Source organism: Oryctolagus cuniculus, chromosome X, assembly GCF_964237555.1.
Source record: "Oryctolagus cuniculus chromosome X, mOryCun1.1, whole genome shotgun sequence".
Classification (NCBI taxonomy): Eukaryota; Metazoa; Chordata; class Mammalia; order Lagomorpha; family Leporidae; genus Oryctolagus; species Oryctolagus cuniculus.
The window spans coordinates 118,968,217-118,989,856 of NC_091453.1; the positions used below are offsets into that span (position 1 = coordinate 118,968,217).

At 37.3% G+C, this 21,640-nt stretch overlaps 1 long non-coding RNA gene across 5 annotated transcripts in view; it reads left to right on the top strand.

The window, feature by feature from the left end:
• Positions 1–1,394: 1,394 nt before the first annotated feature.
• The window catches only part of LOC103352047 (uncharacterized), a 71,240-nt gene continuing 50,994 nt past the window's right edge, over positions 1,395–21,640 (top strand). For 3 of the 5 annotated variants that reach the window (XR_011385474.1, XR_011385475.1, XR_011385477.1), the window contains exons 1-6: positions 1,395–1,478; positions 3,263–3,298; positions 4,115–4,182; positions 5,186–7,257; positions 8,211–8,238; positions 15,941–16,031. This is a non-coding gene — a long non-coding RNA (uncharacterized lncRNA). The remainder of the gene's footprint in view (positions 1,479–3,262; positions 3,299–4,114; positions 4,183–5,185; positions 7,258–8,210; positions 8,239–15,940; positions 16,032–21,640) is intronic. The other 2 variants (XR_011385473.1, XR_011385476.1) reach the window with 1 other exon arrangement.

Below are 21,640 nucleotides of genomic sequence, written 5' to 3' on the forward strand. Positions count from 1 at the left end.
GGGGTTGTGCCTAGCTTAAAGATAAGAATTTTTGGAAATAGGACTCTGTAATTTCCATTTAACAAAATTAACACTACAGGTGATATCAGAAGAACTCTAATGTTTGTGATGGAATGAGGCAATTAGAATCATGGGCTTTAGGTAATAAATATTGGTATCTTTTTTTCTGTTACTTAATCTTGGTTTTCTTAGCTGTATAATGGTTATGATAATACTTAATTATCTGGTACATAGAACAGTACATATAATAAATGAAACAGTACATATAATAAATGAAAAACATAAAAAAATGAAAAACATAAAACATAAAACAGACATATAATAAATGAACAATGATTGGTACCAATCTTTTTCTTTCTACTTTCTTTTAGTATAAAGATACTGAATTTGGTTATATTTCCTATCTGGTGAAATTTCTAAAAACAAATTGTGCAACATTGTATCATTCTGAATGGATGAGTTTGTGAAAATAAAAGTAAAAATATTATAAAAACTACCCTAAAGAGTAAATATACATTATCACATGAGATGTATAATTATATATTATGTATTAAAAGTTAAATTTATAATTCTTTACTTCTTCTACCCACTGGGAGTCCAATAATATATCAGGGCATATCATATAACAACTCTGATTATAAATGTTACCCACATTTAATGAAAGATAAATAAATAAAATATTTCTATATTGCAACATGTACACATTATTAGATTATGAACTTTTATATGGGGTTGGACTATGCTTTATTCACTTTTATAATCCTGAGCCCAGTGTGCTGAGATCCAGCATATATTTGCAGGGTTTATGAATGGTTCTCTTTCTCTTCTTTTACATATCACGTAACATTGATCATTTTAACTACTGTAAGTGTACAGCTCGGTGGCATTAAACACATTCATGTTAGAGCAGGGGTCTACTGACAGCATTGCACTAAAGCTGGGTACCGTCTCTGTCTTTCACTGTGGAATGTCCTTTGAATCAGAATTCTTCATCTGACGACCTTATTATTGAATTCCTGACTTTCTTTATTATTTACCTAGGGAAAATATATTGAACAACAAACTAGTAATGCTCATCATTGGAGACTAGACCTTTTCAGTGTTCTCTGATGCCTAGTAGGACTACTGCAGGGAAAATAATTATACTGTTGCTAGGAGACGGGAGAGCCAAAAGCCCATGGTCTTGTAGGGGTTTCACTGGAAATCAAGACAATTTAAGTGTATTTTAGATTAGAAGTTCAGCTATTAAATTCCTTCTATGATGAGCATGTATATTTTAGCATGTGATATATTTTATGATTTTATGTTTTGAGAGCATTTTTGAAAATAATCTGAAGGCATTTTAGTTCTTTCCTCAGGGCTAATCCCTTCTTCAGAGCACAGCTCATTTTCAAGTGGCTGTTGCGCTGCTGCTTTCCCTCATCCCTTCAGTGCGACAGCCTCAGAGCTGGTGAAGAGAGAGAGAGAGCATGAAGCTGGTAAGTAGCTGCAAAATATTTTCTCAAATGCATTCCAGGCCTTGTTTTTTTTTTTTTTTTAAACAAGCAAGTGACATGCCTTTATGGAATAGAGTAACACAGACTGTGTAGGAATTTCTGATTGTAGTCAGTAGCATTACAAAAATGGATTATAATATACATATTTCATGATCACTTCTCTAGCTTAGAGCTTGCTTTTTAAACAGTGAATGAATTACTAGAAGGAAATATAGAAACTTCTCCTTGTTAATCCTTGTAAGATATTTCCCAAAATAAGATTCAATGAAGATGTTACTTAAATGAAAAATTGCATTCAGAATGATATCTCAGCCTAATGATGTTTGGATTAGATGTGACAAATGGGTTATGATTCCTGTTTCTTTCTCAGTATGTGGAAATATTATTTTGTAATGAAGAAATATTATTTTGCATGAAGAAATATTATTTTGTAATAGATAATAGAATACTATGCCTTATTTCTTTATAATTAAGAAAATTGTATGACTTGATATCTGTATGGGAAAGAAAATGAGGGAAAGAGCAGTCTATGATAGTATTTAACAGAGTGCTTCATGTGAGAGATGAACTGTGTTGAATGGGAAAAATAAACATTTGAATTTCGGTTGAAATATCATGAAAAAGAAATAATGAATATTTGAACTATGCCTTCATTTAAAAGTGCATTTGGATTTTCGAACTTCAATTTGTGCAGTAAAAGAATGCTCTTGGTCCTTCTTTTTTTCTGAAGAGGGATGAGAGAAGGATAGCAGAGATGCCTCTCAACAAGGCTTCTATGTTTATTTCGGAAATAAGCCTGCAAATGGATATGCTTTTGCATATCTGTTTCTGAAAAAAAAAAGAAAAAGGTAAAATGGTGCTTCTTTAATTTCTTTGGAATTCAGCTTGTTTTGACAGTTGAACAGCTGAAAAGAAAAAAGATAAGATTGATTGATTTTGAGTTAGATGAGAAAGCAGCAATCAGAGAAAACATGAGAATGAAGTAGCTTAAAAGAACATCCAGAATATGGGCCATTTTTCAAAGTTGAATATGTCTGCTGGTAGCATGTTTTGCAGGGGAGAAGGGAGAGAGTATGTTGAAGGCAAAGGGAGGGGCATCAAGCACAGCACTGCGGCAAAGAGAGTGACGCATCCAGGGACATGTGACCATTCTCTGGTGTAGTGAAGAAAATTTTCCAGGACTCCATCTTGTATAAGAAATTCTATCTTCATTAACATAAAAATAATGCTGTAGTCAATCTTTAGACTTAATGAGCTCATTTTGCATGATCTTCCATTAGTTTACAGTGGTAGGTTTTGTTTACTGTTGTCTTTGTTCCTAGACTTTCATTTCTGTATGCCAGTGCTTTTATACGCGTGTTAAAATATGTTAAGATTATGTTTTCCCTATTATTATAAAATCATCATGCTAATTGTAGAAAATTTGTGAAAAATCTCATGATATAGAAATTACCCATAACCCTAGAACTGAGATAATTACTGTAAGTCTTTCCTTGAGCATATGCAAATAAATGAATAAAGATTATATTTTTATGGAAAATGAAGATCATATGTATATGTAATGTTTAACTGTGTTAATTAAACATATAAGCAATTTCCTATATTTTCCATATTTCACAAGAATGTTTTGAGTGCATAACTTTTAATTATATGTGTCTTAACTCTCCCATTATTGACTATTTATATGTATAATTTTTACTGTTATAAATAATTAAAGGTATATCTTTCCATATACATCTCTGAATGTTTTTCTGTTTTTCCCCCAGGATAAATTCATAGACATGGAATTCCTGGATCAAATGGTATGAAGCAGTTTAAGGTTTCTCCCTTTGCCCCAATACATATCACTTGATTTTTAAATCATGTGTGATAAAAATATTATGTTCCAGCTGTTTGCCTATTGGTTGTTTTTACTTATGGTGATGTTTTGTTTTATATTTTGCAGTTTTATATTTTTAACTATCAACATCTGTCAATTTTTGATATTGTGATCTGTTTATTTGCTCTGCTGAGCATAGTCACATGTTTTTTTTTCTCTAGTCATGTAATTGTTTCATTTTTTACAGTTAACTCTTGAATCTATTTAGCATTAATTTTGGTATATGGTATAAAGTAGTATCTAATTTTGTGTTTTTTCCAAATAGGTCACCAATTGTATCAGCATCATTTATTGAATAATCCAATCTTCTTCCACTGATTTGAAATGGCAACAACTGTTCCCTTATTAGATATGGTGTAGCTTTCCACGAGTCGGCCATTTTCTCTCTACCCAAGATGGTGACATTCCACAATAGTACTCCTACCTTCTTCAAGCGTGTGGGCATCATGCTAAAGCATCATGTTTGTGCTTATGCCTTTCTAGAATCCTAGGCACATGCAGTTTAGCTTAGTGGTTTACAAAAATGGATACTTTTCATTTTAAATGTTTAATTTTTTTAATCTTTGTCGTGTGTTTTTTACAAATTAAATGAAGAAATACAAATACATAAAACTTCTGTTCCAGATGTGTTATTCCTCTTAGACACAGCTGACACTCCAAATATGTGTTTAAAACAGATATCCCAGGGATCAGTGCTACCTCTATGGTTCCTCCTTCAACCTCTTTTTCTACTCCTCAGGTATTTGGAGAGTTAAAGCTGTCTGGATTCAGTTCCTGGAATTTTCTAGAATGATGTGAGAACAAAATGTAAGAAATATATGAGGAAAAGAAATAAATATTTACCGGCCTATTGCTGGCAGTAGTCTGATCTAGGAATTTAAAGGAGCTAGGGAAGTCCTGATCCTTGCCACCACTGCCAGTACCTTTTCTAGATAGAAATATATTCCAGTGGTCTACCTCTTTTCACTGTAGATGGAAGCCTCAAGATATAAAGCACAGAATCTTTTAGTAGGAGATGGGTTAAATGTTGCTCACAGAAGTCTTTGACAATTAAAAAAATCACCTGCTACCCATTGCTGTCCCCTTTGCCCCCAACATAGCCACCCTTTGCTATTGACTTTTGACCTTGACCTCTAGCCTTTACTAATTTGGGAGAAAAATGAAGGGTGGTGTTTGGGTGTGAGTGCTACAGCCCCAATTAAGGACTCTTTTGGTTCCTAGCCATAGTCTCAGTAGTTTCCTGATTTGCTGCCTTGGGCTGTGATTTGTTTATGACCAGAGGCGGGTTTCCCTGGCAACGGTAGCTTGCCAGGGCATGCACATCGGCAATCTGCAGTAGCAGAATGAGGCTGCCACAGTGGGGTCAAGGGAGAAGTCTTGGAGGCCTGCAGTGGCTGAGGAGTTATTCTGCAGACATGACGTCGGTTTTTCTGTGCTAAACTGCCATCATCATTACACACACAGCATTTGCCTTTTTCTTTTAAATTTTCAGAATGCTTTAAAACATTCTCATTTTCTTCCTTCCAAATTAGCTGCTCTCAATATTTTTATCAGTGACCATGAAGTCTTTCCAATATTTGCCCTCAGAACCTGAAGGAAATCCCTAATAGTGTGGGTACAGGAAACAGACCACGTCATTTCAAACCTCCACCACTTTTTATTTAAATAAACTTGGGGGACAATTACTTAATTTTTCTGTGCCTTAGATTGCTCAGATGTAGGATGGGGGATGGGGGTAATAATAGCACCTTTAGAACTGTATCAGATACATAGTAACCATTATAAAAATATTATTTATTATCATTTGTAGATACTAAGAGAGATTTGCCTGGATACCGTCTTAAAACTAGCAGAGTATAGCTCGCTCTCTAAATATGCACATTGGCCAAATAAGAAACACACATTGACTGCTGTAGCAAACAGACTCTTCCCTCTACACACAGACTTAGGCCACAGCACACAGACACATCCCAAGGCACACTGACGAGCAGCACTACAACAAAAAGACTTGCCCACAGCACCCAGACAGACCTTATATCACTAGACTTTCCCAGAGTCACGGAGGTTCTCCCCAACACGAGACCCACCTAAGGGACACTGACAGGTCCCACATGACAGAGACTCATGCCACCATAAAACTCTATGTGTGAGACACAGATGATCCTGCATCATACATTGACCCCACATCACACTGAACCTTCCCAGGGTACACAGAGCATCCAGATTCACCTCACCTCACCACACACAGATTCTCCCCACAGCACACAGACTTTCCTCACAAACCCAGATACTCCCCACCACACATAGGTATAGCACAGGTCCTCCCACAGCACACTGGTTTTCCTCTTGACACATGACTTTCCTTATGTTCCACTAGTGAAGCCCTAGCTGAGACTTTTGCCTGGGTGCACAGACTCTCCTCACATCACATTGACCCTTGTGAAAGCACCACAGCACAGACTTAGAGTCTGCCCACAGCACACAGACTTGTTCTACAGCACACAGTATCTCCATGGAAAGTAGACTTGCCTCTAGAACATAAACTCCTGAAAGCTTTTAAAGACCCATCTCATCACACAAAGACTCCCTCACAACAGACAGGCTCACCCCATGGCACACAGATCAACGTGACATGGACTCACTCCACATTACACAGATTTACAGACTCACCCATGAGACACTCTCCCCGTGGCACTCAGTTAAGCCTGTCCCACAACTCAACTCAGAATGCAGCAGTACATTGTATAGTACATATGCAATACCCTGATACATAGAATTGTGACAGAATGCAAAAACTTGTCCTGCAATGCACCCATTCATTTCCCAGCAAACACACTTCATTTCCCAGCAAACAAGTACAAATACTTGCCCCATAGTGCACCCATTTGTCCTACAACATCTAGGTCTCATCCTCAAACCACAGAGTAACCTCATAATGCATACTGGGACCCTGTGTCAATAAAATATACCTCCACTAATCCTGAGACACAGCCTTCCACTTGGCCCTACACCACACTGAGTTGCTCTACAACAGATGCACTAAGCAGCACCTAAGGTATTCAGACTTGATTCTTAGTGCACAGTCACACATGTGTTTCACAATATCTTCTCTCATTCCAAAACACAGATGCAGCCTACAACATACAAATAGCTTCTGCACTACAATAGTCCACCTCTACAATGGTAAACATTATGTTACAGTGTATACTTGTCATACATATTAATTTCACAAAACTCTCTTCTTACAGTGGCTACACAGTGGGAACATGTTCCCCTATACACATTAAACCATTTGCCATATGAGGTTCATATTCACCCCAAAGCATGTAGACTAAGTCACTGTTCATACTGCTTCCTATAAAACAAGATATACCCAACTATGCACAGAACTCTACCAAAATGCACAGATTCTCCCATGCATATTACATTTTTCTTCACACCTCACACAAACATTGCTGAACACGGAAACTCACTCTAAATGCATAGACAAACCCTTCAGGACACAGACTTAACCTATACTCAGTACCTGTGACATTTAGATGCGCTACCAGTTCTCAGTCATGCCTGTGAACACATAGGTTACTTGTATAAGGCACAGAAATGCATCATAAAACAGTGCAGAACTACAATACACATAAACTATAGTGCAGAAACCACAATATACATAAATATTTCCCAGCGTGAAAACATACAACACACATATTACCCCTGCAGTGAACACTTTTATCATAGAGAACAGACATGCTTTACCATACTATTGAGCTACAACTCTGGCCTGCAATGGACAAACAGCTTCTGTAATGGTTTCAAGCAAGTCCTCTGGACCCAGACTTACCTGGGTTTGAATCCAGGTCCCACCTCTTGCTAATTGTATCACCTTGGGTAAGTATATTTCCCTGTTCTTTAATGTACTCATCTGTAAAACAAAGATAACAATAATACTTTGAAAGTCTCTTTGTATAACAAATGAATTAAGATATGTTAAGTGCTTAGTACAGTGTCTAGTACATAGGATCTACTAGAATTGTTAAGTTACATTGCAGTCACCCCCTTCTACCCTTGTCTTTGCGACCATGGAAAAAATGCAGAGTATAAAAATATAGAATCATCTGACAACACAGATTCACCAATAGATAGACTATCTCCAGAACATCTAGAAATACTGTACAGCACACAGATACCCCACCATAATACCCATGGATCCTATAGAGCACAGACAGAACCCTAAACTAGATGCCACTCATAATACAACAGAATTGAATCACAATTAAGACATTTGTTCTTTAATGCATAAGCCCATTCCATAATACACAGACCCATCCATCAGTATGCAGACTGAATTCACAACACCCAGTTTACCCCCACAAGTCACAGACCCACAACACCACACAATTTAAGCACATCAGTATGTCTTATACCATACAAACACACCTTACTACATCTAGATTTTTGTCCCAAAATGTGGATACCACTACCATTCACAAAAATGCTCCTAACTTCATATGTAAACATATGGCATCACATTATAATACAAAGCCTGCTTTTCACAGCACACTTATCCTTCTGTCATGCTTGATGCATAAAAGACTATATGCCCAAACCACCTAACTTGCCCACATGCATCATATACTAGTTAACTATGGGAATGTTTCCTGACCTCTCTTCACCTTGGTTTCCTCAGCTATAATTTAAGAACAATAATGGCACCTATCTCATAAGGTCATTAAGGGGAATAATTGAAATTAATGCCTATAAAGTATTCAGAATAGTGCCTTGTAAAAAATTAATGTTATTGGTATTAACTGACCTTTTTATTATTGTTCTTGTTGTTTTAGCTCCTACACATGGAACAGGACCGTGATGGTAAGAATCAATGTGAAACAACTCAAGTCAACTCACTATATAGAATGTATTCCATAAAGCCCCAAATCACACCATACTCTTATCCTCTATTGCCTCCACCTAACCCACGACATCTAGAAGCATTTACCACATAGTCTTTGTATCACACCTGGACTCATCTTGCAACACCTAGATATACACTATAATACACAAACATACCTGGGATACACAAAATAACCCATTCAAGGAGTCATCACAGTTCAAGCAAATGCATGTTATCATACACATAAATGTTCTACACTACATACCTCAGAACACCATATTGGCTTTGCAACACAAAAAACTCAGTTCAAAATTCCTAGAAACAATCCACATTATGTAGACTTCTTCAAAATACAGAATTATAACACATGAAATAATCTTGACTACAATGAAAAGACTGGCTTCACAACACAAGAAACCAGGACTTTCCCTATAAGATCTAGAGTCTCACTGATATATATATATATATATATATATATATATATATATACACACACACACACACACACACACAGGTGCAACAAAATACTGTCTTGCCTATACAAGACCAAGACTTGCCTCATGGAATACAGGCATATGGGACAATGTTAATCACTTGTTGTAACACACCAAGACTTGTCCAAAACCAAACATAATAACTCCATGACAACTGAATTCAACCCATGACACTCAGGCCTTCCCCAAAATACATGAACATGCCCAATAATAGACATAATTTCTAGGCAATATTGATTGACCCTGAAGAATAGACTTTTGATTCAGTAGCATCAAGGTTTAGCTGAGATCACACAGAAATACTAAATAAAATACACATAAAACCCCATGATGCATAGTCATGTCACTAAACATCCACATTCATTCTGTAGTACCAAGTATGACTGCAATACGCAAACCTAGAGTCTCTGCCTAAAACACTCAGACTAGCACATGAGATCCAGACCTATCCCCAAATTTTCTGTCACCCAAACTTATCTTCAGTCACCATATGCAACCTGTTTAATAGCTTCTCTTGTCACTTAATAACCAAACTATCATGACAATATGAAGACACAACATATCCACATAACATATAGAAAGACTCTCTAAAATGTTTGTCTCCATAATACTGAGACTTTCCTCAGAGCACACACAAATACTGTGAAAGACACAGACAAAACCTGTAATATGACGATGTGCCCACATGGCACCCAGATCCCACACAAAACCCGTAATAGTCCTGCAAAAACCAGAGCATGCCTTATACCACATGGTATGCGTCATAATACACAAAATTTTCCAATAACATAAACAGTCCACAGTTGATTAGGACATTCCTCATCATAAATTGAAACGTTAGATAACACATAGGAAAACACATAAGGCACAAATGTGCTCCACAACACGTAGACACATCTCTATTACCCACAGATTTGCCTGTCACAGATAGATTCACTCTGAAACATTTATGTGTATGTCAATACATCCAGAGTTGTTCCACCCCTCAAAAGAACCCAGAAATACCACATATCACTCAAATACCTCCAACAGCCACACCTGGCAACCTAGATTTGTCCCACTGCATGTAGTAAGGGCTCACATTCAAAAATGACTCATAAACCCTAGATTTGGCACCAAAAAAACCCACCATTTTCTCTTTGCAACATCAAAATTTGCCTCATGGCACAGCATGAGGCATACCATTATGCTTCCTAATACACAGTATTACACCTCAACACCTGCATTCACCCAATAATACCCAGACTGGTCCTATATCATAGAGATAATACCTACAGGAAACAGACATACTCACAAATACATGAATTCATTCCACAACATACTGACAGTACCTATAAATGCCCTTTTATTCTCCATGATAAAAAGTAGCCTCAAAGAACAGAAAAATGCTGGATAACACACATGTGGCTAAAAAATACCCACAGCACAGTGTGCATTTCCCAGACTTGTTACATAATAATAGGCTTCATCTCATGACTCGTGGATGTTCTACATAACACTAGATTAGCACCATAAAATAACTTCTTGCTCCTGTAATGTCAATACTGGCTCACAGCACAATCTGAAGTGCTAGAAAACACTGAAGCAAAACCTCAACATACATATATATCATCCATATTCATTCTACAATGTCTTGACTTGCCACAGACCATCCATGCCTTCCCTACCTAGACTATAACATACAGTCCCCAAATAGAGATCAGTCCTGTGAAGATCTTGCCTTTGTAACACAAAACTGTTCCTCTAATCTCACTGCAGTCTTGGATGACATTCAGAGAAAAACCCCACAATGCATAGGTATACTGTTCAACACCCAGATTCCTCATACATAACATAGATTCATACAGCAATACTCAGTCACTGAGAGACTTTTAGACCTGAACCATGGCATCCAGACTTACCCCCACAACCTAGAGTCACTCCACAACATTAAATCTAACCCCATAAATCCCATAATAACCCACAGTAATAACCGATGATAACGTACAATCTCATGTGCCCCAGTCTAGCTTCATAACAACTAGACATGCATCACAATGCAAACCAGTTCCATAACACACAAAAAAAACAGACTCACTCAGACACAGAACCTTGCCAGGCAGACCAACCACACTCACCCACAGATTCGGCGGATTCAGTCTTGCTATGTAACATTAAGATATGTGATACAGTGTGCAAACTAGCTCTACAATACCTAAATACAACTTAAAATGGTCAGATGTACCCTATGACAGAAAAGTTTTCCCGTAAACACAAAATTGCATTCTGGTGCAGATTCACCCTCAAATGTATGCAGTTATTCTGCAATGTAAGTGTTCCATAAAGAAAACATGGCCCTCTGCAGCACTCAGAATTGCCCTGTGGCTCACAAACTTGCCACAAAGGATCAAGCCCTACCCTATAATTATACAGATAGTGTTCCACAACACAGCCTTATCTTACAAGGCAACCTTGACCCACCCCCTTGCCACAGTCTATACTGCACATACCTCCAAACACCTTGGCAAGCTCTCCAATGAAATGACCCAGCCTACAATGTACAAAACATCTTGAAAACATGCAAACACTCCCCATAGTTCCAGAATTGCCACTTTGTTTTTGGACTTACACCAAATGCAGACTCCTTCCACAACCTGTGGAATTAAATCACAATATATAGACTCAACCCATATTGGATTCTCCCCACAGTGCTCTGATGTGCCTCAAAATATTTACACATATAGAATCTCATCATAACCTTATGTGTCTCCACAACTCAATATATGACCCACAATACACAAATGTATATACAACAATACACAACAAGCCTCACATTTTATGAAGTTGGTCTGCAACACTAAGATATTCACCCTATGATTCACAGACAGCCCTACGAAGAAAATTCACCCCACAAACAGTCACTGATCAGAAACACCCAGAACTCTAGACACATTCAACTTCAACTACGTGCTGGCATACCTTGTAATACACAGAATTGCATCATAATGCAGACTGACCTTACAATACAGAGTGGTCCCACAGCACAAACCTCAATCACATCCTATACTTTCCTCTAATCAAACCTCTAAACAAAACAATACTTCATTTGCAACACCAAGTTATACCACATACAATATCTATAATCAGTCTATATCATACAGATTTACTTCACAATGTACATATTTGTATCATGACTTCTAGAAATGTGGTACTATGTACAGATACAGTGCTACACCTGGGAGTCTTCACACCTGAGGGAATCCCCACATAGATTCTCCGTAAGGCGTAGGCACAGTGTAAAATGCAACGAATAAAAAAAAAACTAAAAAGGTTGGCTCTTTGACAGATTCACTTAGAACTATGTAGAATCAACCCATGAAGCATTTACTCATCCCATGTCTTGAAGACATATCCAACAATGTACTGACTACAATGTATAAACCATTAAGAGCTAGACATGCCCTACCTACACTGTAAAGACCAGTTCCACAGACTATAGACTCCCCTAGTAATGTACATAAATGCATCCAAAAATTAGAAAAGTTACAACCCCCAGAATCACTCACACAAAGTATATTATCTCCAGACTACATGCCCAGGACTCACTGGGCCCAGAGCTTATGATTCTTAGCTTTACCTCATACCATCTATGTGTGCCTCCTATAATGTACAAAACAATCTTACTGCACACACACATATCCCATTAGGCAAGACTGTCACCACAGGAAACTCCTTCACAGGACGTGCAAATTATCAACACTTGAAACAATCCACATACTTGTTCATAACACCTAGAATGACCTTTCTTTCAGGAAGATGCTATCAAAAAAACCCATAAATACTTATCACCCCAAAACATATAGAACTCCCCTCCCCTGCCAGTACAAGGAAACTTCCCTCATAACAAAAAGATTTTCTCTTTCAGACTCAGACTCAGTTCACCTCAATAAACTTGCCTTACGACATCTACCTTCGCACCACACAGATACGTGCCATTTAACTCAGAAACTAGGCCTGGAACCGTCAGACTTGCCCCGTGATCCTCATAGATTCATACCATGATGCAGTGAAGAGATAACACTCAAGGAAAGGCATTTCACAATGCATAGTGCACACTCCATGACAACACGTCGATTTGTCCCAAATTTCACAGCTGCACCCCATACTACCCAGACTTGTTGTATAATAGTTAGAAGGCTTTAAAATATCCAGAAGAGAAGCATGATATGTATGCTAACTCTAAAATATTCAGATTCACTTTATGAAGTGCAGACTAAGTCTACTACATCAAATCCCCAACAACATATTGTTGTACATCACAGTATATGAAGAGGAGACCCACGTGCTCACAGTTGCTTTTACTTCTTTGAGTCTGTTTACCTATTTGTACATATGGGTGAGATACTTTCTTTTAGATTATTCCAAGGATTAAATAACTTTAATTTATTAATTAAATTAATTTTAATTTAATTTATTTGATTTCAGAAAGAATCAACGTTTAGAACACAGTTTTGTAGGCACATTTGCCAGCTTCCAATCCTGGCTTTACCATTTACTGGTGCTGTGTGACTTTGACACTTTAAGATAGTTGAAATGATCTGTTGTAGAGTACAAGGAATATGGGTTTGGTTTCAGACAGATCTGGTTTTAAATTCTGTCTCTGACACTTATTGGTCCTGTGGCCTTAGTCAAATGCACTCTAATTCTCTGATTCTCAATTCCTCATTTGTGAACTGAGGATGATACTGGTTCCTACCTCCTATGTTGTTATTAGAATTAAAGTATAGCATCTTACTCTGAATGTTCATCTGAAGTAAAGAAGTAGAGTTGGGCAGAAGGAGGGAATAACTTTGGAGCCATTGATATCAACACAGAAACTTATATAGATACATGGAGAAACGTATATAGATTTATAAACATGTACTCACATCACATATATGTAAAGATACATGTGAAGAGCCACAAACATAGACCCATACTAACACAAAGGCACACAGAAGCATGTAGCTCTATTGGCCTGTACACACCAATATAGAAATATGTGTACCCACACTGGAAGTGTCTATTATACCTTCACAGACATACATTTGCACAGATATTTGTATACATAGTCTTAACTATACATGCAAATATAGATGAGCATACATGCCACAGAAGCATGCACAAACCCAGGGGCAGAGACATAGGGACAGCGAGCATGCAGAGTTGCTATGTATACTGAGTGCTCATACATACAGTGACATAAATGTCTGTACATACACAGATAAACACTCACTCAGAGATTCATCCAAAGACATTCATTTGCATGCATATAGATTTATTCAAATGTACACATACATGCCCTCATGGATGTGCAGATGATCACACAGACATACAGGTATAAACAGAGGATGAACAGATGGGTATAAAGACTGAAGCATGTGCATGTGAATATATAAGCTCCCAGAAACAGATGAAGTGATTTACAGGCAAGAATGTGCAGATACAGATACATAGACTCACACCCAGACACAAATCCTTATGTACTTATGTACACACTGATAAATAAGTATGCAGAGGTTCACATACATAATTTTTTTTGTTTTTTAAGGTTTATTTATTGGCAGAATTACAAAGGGGCAGCGGACACACACACACACACACACAGAAAGATCTTCCATCCACTGGTTCACTCTCCAGATTTCTGCAGTTGCTGGAGTTGGGCAAATCCAAAATCAGGAGCTCTTTTTCTAGGTCTCCTACATGGGTGAAGGGGCCTAGGGACTTGAGCCATCCTCCACTGCTTTCCCAGGAGCTTCAGCAGGGAGCTGGAGTGAAAGTGGAGCAGCCAGGACTCGAACCAGTGCGCATATGGGATGCTGGCACTACAGGTGGTGGCTCTACCCACTATGCCACAGTGCCAGCCTCACATACATACGTATTTACAAGCAAATAAGTGTAAGGACAGAACATGTTCACACAGACACAGATGCTATCTTATATGTATGAAGCCATGTAGAAATAAACACAGAGGAATGCAAGTATAGTCCCTCAGGCTTACATATGTACACATAGGAAGAGCTACTGCCTGTAAAGAATATAAGATTTCACCCATTAGATGGTGAAACACTCAGACTTCTCTTTACAGCTTCATGAAAACATAATTATAAATGCATTTGGACATATACACACGGAAATACACATGCAGATGTAAAGTCAGATGCCATGTATACTCCTCCAGAAACATCAAAGCAGAGCACATCCTAAGTATATAAAGAGAAATACACATTTTTCTATAGATAATACATACTTAAGCACATTCAAAAAAGTATACATGCAACACAGACATTTTTATATACAGAAATGCAGACATGCACCAGCATACGTAAACATATCCACATATAAGCACACACACGTGATCTACAAGTATACTCCCATGCTCGTAATGGCACACAAGTTCTAAATGCACATTGAATATATGAGTAGATCAAGATATACATGAGCCAATAGGTATATGCATGCAGACAGGACTTAGTCATGCCACAAACAGAAACAGACTTACCACATGCACAGACATAGAGATACATGCAGAATAATATATATGAAAACACTGACACCCAACAGCGCATACAGGGACACACAAATACTTTTAAAGGAGGCTGTGACTTTTAATATACCATTGTGTTATGCAGTTCAAGAAAGAATAAAAGGACTATCAAGCCACCTCTGCTGTATATAGTATGTAAAAGTATATGTGGAAATTACTAAAATATCTTGGTTCACATGTAGGTATGTGCACTTACTGATACACATGTACTTGTGCTTCACAGAGATGTAAATGGCACAGAAATATAAACATGTATATAGTTAAATATACAAAGACACATAGAAACACATACTACCCACTGTATAACATCATACTAATATTTAAATGCATGGCTGTTGCAGTTAAAAGTAGAATAAGACCAGTCTTTTGACTCCAGTTCCATCACTTAGTAGCGCAATGATTTGTAGCCATTTTCTTGCTATCTTATTTGTAACATGGAGGTAATATTAATAGTATTGTTTATAAATGTATTAATAAAGATTATGTTTATAAAGTAAGTTGTTTCTGAAATTTTCAGAGACTAGACTTATTATCCCTGGCAAATAGAAAGGACTGAAAAAAAATTCTGATGTTGTTTGGTATTGTTATTACTGTCATTAGTTTTCTTTTTCTTGTTTGTAGGAGGGGATGGAAGATTGAAAGAGAGCAGAGTGAAAGAGGGGGAAGAGGGCTTTGTGCCCATTGCACATTTGTCACCTAGTGAGCATACTGAGTAAGTACAGTATTTTGGCGTTGCTTAGAAAAATCCCTACAGTTTCACTCATTGTAAGGTTTTATAACTGCCCTGGCAAATAAATTAGTATACACCACATTACAGTGGTTTCTGCAATATCCCAAAATAGAAAATCAAATATAGGCTTTTATTTCTGATTTCCCTTTTCCTCAAACTCAGATTTCTCTTGGGGTTTCACTGAGACTGTGTTCTGTAGCAGTGGTCTTCACACTTTCAAATTATTTGGCACCCAAATCATTTTGAAAAAGTATCCCATCGGCCAGTGCCGCGGCTCACTAGGCTAATCCTCCACCTGTGGCGCCAGTGCTCCGGGTTCTAGTCCTAGTTGGGGCGCTGGTTCTGTCCCGGTTGCTCCTCTTCCAGTCTAGCTCTCTGCTGTGGCCCGGGAAGGTAGTGAAGGATGGCCCAAGTCCTTGGGCCTGGACCCGCATGGGAGACCAGGAGGAAACACCTGGCTCCTGGCTTCAGATTGGCGCAGCTTGCTGGCTGTAGCAGCCATTAGGGGAGTGAACCAATGGAAGGAAGACCTTTCTCTCTGTCTCTCTCTCTCTCTTTGCCTAACTCTGCCTGTCAAAAAAAAAAAGTATCCCATCAAAAATCTTGAACTTAACATATGAAATTTTTAATAACAAGTTTAAGTATTTGCAGAGTTTTGATTTCTACCATATTTTAATGCTTCTACTTTTAAATAGAATAATTTTGTTATATTTTGGCATACATTCAATAAAATAAAAGTACCATACTAAGTTGACATTTGAAATTGTTGATTTAATCTCCTTGAATTCAACATTTCATTCAACTTCTCTTACATAATTTATTCATATATATATATATACATATACATATACTTTATGTTTATAAGGGTCACCCTAGCATGTATCTCTGTAAAAAGTATATAGGAATACAAACAAATGTTGCTATGACTCCAAGTCTAAAAATATTAAAATTTTATCATTCAATTATTATTGGTATATAATTGCTCAGAAGGCATAAAATATTACATAATTTGAAAAGTAATTTGCAAAACTAAAAAGTAAAATTGCTTGGAAATGCATCTCTTAAGTGAATATTAGTTAATGACTCTGAGGATATCTGTTGCATATTTCTTTTTTTTGTTAATGACAACAATTTTATCCACAGAGAAAGAACCAAGGTAAAGAGATTCCAAACACTATGGTGGAGTAATTTTGGGACTGAAGTTTGGCAGAATAGTAATTATGTGTTTTGGTGTGGAAAGTGCAGTTTCTTTTTTCTTTTTCTTTTTTTCTTCTTCATTTTTCTCAAAGAAACCTTTTATTTAATGAATATAAATTTCATAAGTACAACTTTAGGAATATAGTTATTCTTCCCACCATACCTGCCCTCCCACCCAAACTCCCACCCCTTCTCCTCCTCCCTCTCCTTTTCCCAGACCCATTCTCCATTAAGATTCATTTTCAATTAAGTTTGTACTCAGAAGATGAACTCTATACTAAGTAAAGATTTCAAAAATTTGTGCACACACACAAACTATTTGAGAACAAGTTTTTTTTTAACTTTTATTTAATGAATATAAATTTCCAAAGTACGACTTATGGATTACAATGGCTTCCCCCCCATACCATCCCTCCCACCCACAACCCTCCCCTTTCCCACTCCCTCTCCCCTTCCATTCACATCAAGAGAACAAGTTTTACAGTTAACTTGCATAATACAACTCATTAAGGACATAGGTCCTGCATGGCATGTTAGTGCACAGTGACTCCTATTGTTAACTTAACAATTAACACTCTTATGTATGACCAACCAAGGCTATTTTTAAAATTTTTTTCTGACAGGCAGAGTTAGACAGTGAGAGAAAGAGACAGAGAGAAAGGTCTTCCCTCTGTTGGTTTGCTTCCCAAATGGCCACCACAGCTGGTGTGCTGCTCCGATCTGAAGCCAGGAGCCAGGTGCTCTCTCCTGGTCTCCCATTTGGGTGCAGGCGCCCAGGCACTTGGGCCATCCTCCACTGCCTTCCCGGGCCACAGCAGGGAGCTGGACTGGAAGAGGAGCAACCGGAACTAGAACTCGGCACCCATATGGGATGCTGGCACCACAGGTGGAGGATTAGCCAAGTGAGCCACAGTGCCGGCCTTATCCAACCAAGGCTCTTGACATGAGCTACCTAGGCTATGGAAGCCTTTTGAATCCACAAACTCTGTCAGTATTTAGACAAGGCCATAAGCAAACTAGAAGTTCTCTCCTCCCTTCAGAGAAAAGTACATCCTTCTTTGATGGCTATTTCTTTCCACTGGGGTCTCACTCACAGAGATCCTTCATGTAGAACATTTTTTTTACCACAGTGTCTTGGCTTTCCGTGCCTGAAATGCTCTTGTGGGCTTTTCAACCAGGATGCCTTATGGACTGATTCTGAGATCAGAGATCAGAGTGCTACTTAAAGAGATTGTCATTCTATGAGTCTGTGTGTGGACTGCTTCCTATGTTGGAATATTCTCTCCTTTTTAATTCTATTATTATTACCGGACATTTGATTGTATTTATATGATCCATTTTACACTTAATCCTATCTATATGATCACTTTAACACTTAAGATGGCATTTTTACCATACAGACTAATGGGATTTGGGTTCCCATGGCAAGTTTTTTAACTGTACCCTTAGAAGTAACTCTGGAGGAATGTATGCAGAACTATAATGAGGCAGAATACAGAATAAATTTCGTCCCTGTTTTTCATGCATACAGCACATAAGCTCAGAAAATTTTGTTCCCAGTAATAAACAGGAAAGAATGGAATGAGCATCCAACTCACCGGTCAAAAATCACACAGCCACCCAGTTACAAAATTAATACTTAATGATTTAAAAATACCTTTGGAATTTAAAAATTTTTAATGGACATTTTCATTAGGCCTATTTATAAACCTATAAACCATTTGATTTACTAAAGTGTTTGTAACTGAGTTATTTCATTTTCAGTTTCTGACAATTTACCAACATAGCTTTCCCAAGATTTGTCAATGAACTGTTATATCTTTTATATTTTCATCTTGAGCCATTATTTCTAATCCACAAATATAGTGACAGGCATAATTTCCTTGAGTAGATGTGTATTTGTAAATTCTTAGATCACTGGAGATGACTTTCCTGAAATAATTAATCAAATGCAACAGTTTGTTAACTCTATGACTTTCATTAGACTGCAGAATAAAACTTTTCAAATATATTATATAAAAGAGAAAAGTGTAGATTGCTGAAGTATTGATCTAGTAGCTAGCATGTTTTATTTTTGATAATAGGGGATAGATCATAAATTTTTAAAACTTGAAATGTAAATCGATTTTCATTGGAAATAATTTAAGATGCAATATGAGAAACATGTTTTAACTATTTTAATTGAACTATATACTTTATTTGAAAGAAATCACATGTAGTTTTTGTGCATACATTTTACCAGTATAAATATTTCTAATACTAGACAATAGTTGTTGTAGTTAAAATAACCAGAATCAAAAATATATATACTGCTATTAGGTCGGAGATGTTTTTCTTCCCAGTTGATAACACATTTTGGTGATTCCTGTTGAGAATACTTAGAAAATAATGCTTACTTTTTTAGACAGATCAATTAAAGAGCTCTCTTAGACTTATATATTTTTGTCTTATACTTTATCAAGATGTAACAATGGTTATGAATGATCAAGGTTTATCATACACAGAAAACAACTCTCATTCACCTATCTCCTAGCCCATAGTGATTGTAAAATGCCATTGATTATAAGGTACGTTCCAATTTCAGAAATGTGAAAATATGGAAAAATATGCATCATAGGATATGTTAAATGTGGTAAGTCATTTATTAAGAGAAAAGGACCATGAAATGCAGAAATCCAAAATCCAAGTCATCAGCCTTTGAAAATACCTTTTCTATGTATTATTTCCAAAAACCAAATATGGCTCTTATTTAAATTGTTATGTTAGTCCTCTTAAATAATATTACAGGAGAGTACTTCAAAAAGCTTATAGAAAAATTTATTTTATAGAGACATTTATTTTTGTGTAAAAATTTTTCAAATCCATGCATTTTTTTTCATAATGCATATTTTCCTTGAATGTTACATTTCGTTGCAATTGTTGTTTGTTAGTTTTCCTAGCATTTGTTTTTTGGCTTGGAAAAGGTAAGGGTAGGGAAGAATGAAGTTGGATAAAGTATGACTGGGAAGAGACTGGATTGCTGCAGACTGAAAATGTCTAGCATCTCTGTGGTGAGAACCACTTAGCACAGTCCTGAGTGGAGCTGTGTCTTCAATTACTGTTCTTCATAAGTGGGTGACAGAGGAAGCATTTCTCTTTGTCATGGCTTAGTTTAGTCATAACAAAAACAGTGGATTCTTTCTTGGCTGAGGGGCCTTAAAGGGGAAGGAATAGAAATCGAGCTGCTTTCCTAGTTTTTGTTTTATATAATATCTGAGAGGGTAAACAAGATGTGTTACGATTATACCAGAAGTACATTGTCTCAAGAATCAATGAAATAAATGCTGTTTTGTTATGTAGGAATTGTGGCACATATCTTGATCCTAATGATACTCTTGATGATGTAAGATTTTTATGGGGTAACAAAAACACATTTGTCACAAAATGAGAAGAATATGCCGGCACCATGGCTCAATAGGCTAATCTTCTACCTGCAGTGCTGGCAGACCGGGTTCTAGTCCCAGTTGGGGTGCCAGATTCTGTCCCAGTCGCTTCTCTTCCTGTCCAGCTCTCTTCTCTGGCCCTGGAGTGCAGTGGAGGATGGCCCAAGTCCTTGGGACCTGCACCCGCATGGGAGACCAGGAGAAGCACCTGGCTCCGGGCTTCGGATCAGCGCGGTGTGCTGGCCACAGCGCGCCAGCTGCAGTGGCCATTGGGGGGTGAACCAACGGAAAAAGGAAGACCTTCCTCTCTCTCTCTCTCACTGTCCACTCTGCCTGTCAAGAAATAAAAAAAAAATGAGAAGAATAAGAGAATTGATTATATATTCCCTCCCTTGTCACTACAGTTAAATGTTATACTAAGACTTAGATATCCCTTGAGGTTTCACAAGCAGGGATGATTTCATAGGTTTGTGACCTGTGCTTTCATATGAGACCCAATGCTTAGAAGAGATCCATGCTTGGTTTAGTGTTCTGTCACAATCCTGAAATGCTTAATAATTTTTGAAAAAAAAATGGCTCCATATTATCATTGTATACTAGGCTCTACAAATGATATAACCGATGCTGTTTTAAATGAGGTATTTGCTGGTCAATAATTAACTGAGGTTTCAAATTCCATTTAGAAGCATTGCTTTACTTGTGTCATGTGCTGAATTCTTGCTGTCAGTACTCACAAACATTGTATTCATTAGCTACTATTGCCATTGCTGTTAGGACTAATAGTTGCAGAAGTAGTAAGAGAAGCAGTAGTATTTCTCAACAGTACCTTATATTTACTCTCCCTTTCTTCATGGTACTTCCTGAGGCATCTTCTTTGTCTGTTTTCTCATCTGTAAGATGTTAGTGACGTTGCACTTGTCCTTCTTGAGGCTGGTTGCTAAAACCAAATTGAAATTCCCATGGAATTACTAT